We start from the raw sequence: 4,442 nt of genomic DNA on the forward strand, positions 1-4,442 counted from the left end.
ACCGTAATACTTATATGACAGTTCTCGAAAAAATTTGGACTGTCACCAAAGCCTCTGTTACAATAGGTCTTTAAGAAACTGTTACGGATTCATGATTGTAAGGTGACAGTTTATTTCACAATCTGTCATTATTGAAGACTTACGGTAACCTTTTATTAGTAAAACCGTCATCAAAAACTTAAATTCTTGAACTGAAGTAACAGTTTTTACCTGAACCTGTCATTGTTGACATGTTACGGTAACATGTTTTGAGGTAAAACTGCTACCGTAAGTTCTATTATGTGACACATTATTTGTTAAAACTGTCACTATAGAGTAGACCCTCTTTTATTACGTCTTCCTGTTAAAGTTACTGGTCACATGCTCAGTGAGAAAATTAATATCGAAATTACAACTGGGGAAATATCGTAGTGTTTAAATTGATTTAATTAGTAGGGAACTAAAAATTCCGAACTAAATAAGTTGATTACAAGTTAACGTAAGATGTAGTTTACATATTTCAATATACTTAACAGGAAAGTATTCTTAGTGCTGGCTAAAAGAAATTGACAAAGAAATAGGAAATGATATCCATTTTTCGTAAAGTTCATCGGAATCTACTCTCTTCATGTTTTGATACCCAAAGATGGACCAACACACCTGCAACTTCATGCACCAATGATTGAACCGAAATTTGGACAAACACAATCATGTCACCAACACTTTGACTTGGTTTATTATCCATGGTCTCTTCTTCATAGCACTCGAACTTCCTCCGAAAAATGAATACAAGATAATTACCCAAAATTACATTTTTAAAGCAACAACACACAAGCTCTTTTATTAATAGAATAACGAATAGCATTAAACAGTGCCAGAAGAAAACGTCAGCAGTAAGCAAGACTTTAAAAACTTAAAATTACTAATACTCAGACTCCTAGATTTTCCCAAACATCTCACCACATATTCTAACTGAACCACCCCTATCTCTCTTAAAACTATCTCACATGACATCTTTAATACTTCATATCCCAGAATGTAAGCTCACAGTTCAAAATTTTGAATAACCCATTTATGATTCCAAATTGTAGTTAAATGGCTTGAAATTTTAATTAACCCATACATATTCCAATTTTGTTGATTTCCGATCTACATGACTTTAGTTTTCAATTGGAAAAAACAGTGCCGATAAGAGCAAGGTAAATAGCATATATAACAATATAGCATACTGAAGTCTTAAGTCAGAAGTAACCACTGGGCTAGATAGCCTAGATGTATGTTTTCTGGTGTTTTTCAGGCTGGTACTTACTATGTAAAAACGCTCGGATTATGATGTGTTCGGGCCACATATATTTTGTATGTGGACCCTCTTCATATTTTGACACATACTCATATTAAAAACCTGCCCCCTCTAAATATCCGTAATTGTTTTACCTTTTTGAGAAAAAGTAGGAAGTTAAGACAAAAAGTTAGGTAATAAGCTGTTTTGGAGAACAAAAAAACTATGTGTCACTATTTAAAGATGGGCCACATACTTGAATGATGTGGCACGACCACATCGTAACCGCACCGATGTAAAAAACAAATGTTATAACAACAAAAGTTGAAGAGGCCACAAACCTTAAGTGAATTTTGCACTCTATCAATCTAATTCATACACCGATTGAACTGTTAAAAGTTTCCTCGTGGTAATACGCTGCCGGCCTAAATTAGATTTCGTATTAACAAACCACAATGGGAAGTAACAGCCTGATCCATATCTTTATAAAGAGCACATACCGTAAGCTTGTCAACAAGTAACAAATCAGGATTTAGAAAAATCACACGAGCAAGAGTCTGGAAAAGTTTTTTATCGCCTTCAATTGCATTTCTAGAGTAAAACTAAGTCCCTGGAAATCATTTAAAGTCAAAAGGTTACTAATCATAAATGAGAAGCTCTGAGCTAGCAATCTCTAACTAAAATCGCACAAGTGTCGTTACAGTTTATATACATCAATGTCTTACTGTCTTAGTTTCCCACGGTATGATACTATGAAAAAATGATAAAATGCTGGGCAAAACCATGCACAAGAATAGATGAGTAGTGACAAATACGCAAAAATCTATACAGGACTTGATATCCGAAACAAGAGACTTGAAGTAGTTTCATGAGGACAGAATAAATATATTGTAAAACAAATATAATGAAAAACTTAACAGTTATTGTTCAAAAGTGAAGGAAAATAGGAACGGACGCACAAAAGTATTCCGTTTTTACCTGAATAACTCGTCAACCGTAGGGATATGTAGATGGTGCTGCACCTTGTTTACGAAATGCAGAAATTACGAATCCAGTTTCCTCTGTTGGAACACAGTCACACATTTCTGCATCACATGATTCCATCAAGCATACATTTCAATAAAAATCCATCAAGCTCATAAACAAGCTGTGGTTTCTGATCAAACTCAATATCCACAAGTCCCTGGATAATTTTATCCACCATAAGGGATCGTCCATTGTTTAGCATCTTCAAAGATAATCTATATATCAGACGTAGGTAAATAAGCAAGAAAACCCTCTCCTCAATTGAGAAATATCTTCAAACATCTCAAATAAGTACTTAGTAATGGGTATCATATTTAGTCTCAAAAGAAGCAGTACTCAAGTATTCTGCAGATTAAACATAGCCTTGATAACACAATAAAGTACTAATTCCAGAGAGTTGAGTAGTAAGGGGTATAATATTTAGACCCAAAAGGAAAAGTTTTCAAGTATGCAGAAGATTATATGATGCGTGGATTACACATAGTCTTCGTAGGTAAATAAGTTCATAACATCTAGAGAAATAGCGGAAGCTTTCATTTACATAAACTTTACTGCAATAATACCTTTTGGATTACACGACATCCATACATCTGAAGACTTGAAGGAAAAAAGTGGCCAACAAGTTGATATGCAAGTTCCTTTCTCTGCTCGGCACTTTCATGCTCAAAAAGCTTCTTAAGTGAATTCCGAATTCTATAATGAATAGAGCCGTGTAGTAAGAACCAACAAATCCAATACCAAACTGAGTGCCTAATCAAAAGAGGCGCTAGAACTACTGAAAGAGTGAACAGAATATTTTATAAAAATAGGAAAAGGAAAATCTCAATATAAAATGAAAAACTTATAGGAAATCAAATATTAGGCGATGTCAATTGTTTCGAATAAAGGAGGGAAAACAAGAGTTGAACCGGGGACTGAACCAGATATTTTGTTGTCATAAAATCAAACGAAAGTAGCATAAGCAAAGAATTTTTTACCAAACTATGAGGAATCCAGTACAAAGGTCCTCCACCCGGTGAATGATAAGCTTGAATCCTACAATATCAGATTTTTCTATTAAATACTAGGCCTTCATACAAAATAAAAACAGATTTGGAAAACGAACCTAAATTGAAAAAATAAGAAACCCAAATCATAAATTAGGGATTTCATCAAAATAAAAAACTAGAACATATACCTCGAAACATCATATGCTTTAGAATCTTTACGTCCAGCGTCAACTCAATCAAGCAACTAAGGACCATAATTTTTCCTTAGAGATGAATCGAGATATATAGAGATGGGAAACAATTCATCTGGTTATCCAATAAAGAGAGAGAGAGAGAGAGAGCTTGATTCTGCACACGAGATCAAAGTTGAAATTTTTCAGAGCGAAACTGTGAGTGATCGTGAGACAAGGATCGAAGAAAAACATGAAACCGAGATCCACAATTTTTCTAAGAAAAAATCGTGAAAGGAGGATATCTTCCTAGAGAGAGAAGGGTTGTTTGAGAGAGATGGGCGATGGTAATTAGAAAATAATAAGTTTTAAGTTCTTCCTACGGGTTTTTCGATAAAAATGAGAGGCAAAGGGATCGACTCAACAGAGACCCACTAACTGAACAGACCCACTACTGCTGGGAAAGGAGCGCAAACCAGCATCGTGTGTTTGAGAATTCTTTACGGGAGATATATGTATAATAGCAGTTTTGGATTTGAACAGTCACTATAAACTGAAGCGGGGGTAATTAAATAAACTGTTATATGTATATGTTTACACTTCGGTAACAGTTTTCACATGGAACAGTTACTATAGCTCGATAATAGTAATTGTAAACTGTTATTATACATCAGTGTATGGTAGCAGTTTTCTTCAAAAACTGTTATCTTATAATTGTTCAGTAACAGTTAAAAACTGCCATGGTTGTTAAACACTAATGGTGTCAGTTTTAGTAAGAAACTGTCACCTATGTCTCTGAGCTTTTTCTTTTGTAACAGTTCATATGTGAACTGTCATAGTTTTGGATAGTATACTGTCACCAAAGCCCATAGTTGTACTAGTGCATGGGTTTACTTGTGGTTAATTTGGTTGAGATTTGGATATAGAAAATCATTCCTATGGCTTTTGGTGTCCAATAAAAAATCTTTTTTTTCTTTCGAAATTAAGGTCGCTCTTGTT

At 34.3% G+C, this 4,442-nt stretch overlaps 1 long non-coding RNA gene across 5 annotated transcripts; it reads right to left on the bottom strand.

Annotated features, from left to right (window-relative positions):
- Positions 1 to 534: 534 nt before the first annotated feature.
- Positions 535 to 3,781, bottom strand: LOC113335324. Of its 5 annotated transcripts, none has more exons than XR_003353272.1 (5): positions 3,462 to 3,781; positions 3,262 to 3,319; positions 2,848 to 2,977; positions 2,237 to 2,343; positions 535 to 1,868 (listed from the first exon to the last, which is right to left on the bottom strand). It is a non-coding gene; the product is annotated as an uncharacterized LOC113335324 (long non-coding RNA). The 5 variants fall into 5 exon arrangements; XR_003353275.1 differs by having other exon boundaries at positions 2,237 to 2,499; XR_003353274.1 differs by having other exon boundaries at positions 535 to 1,683; positions 1,759 to 1,868; positions 2,237 to 2,977.
- Between the last annotated feature and the right edge of the window lie 661 nt (positions 3,782 to 4,442).

Source organism: Papaver somniferum, unplaced genomic scaffold, assembly GCF_003573695.1.
Source record: "Papaver somniferum cultivar HN1 unplaced genomic scaffold, ASM357369v1 unplaced-scaffold_139, whole genome shotgun sequence".
Classification (NCBI taxonomy): Eukaryota; Viridiplantae; Streptophyta; class Magnoliopsida; order Ranunculales; family Papaveraceae; genus Papaver; species Papaver somniferum.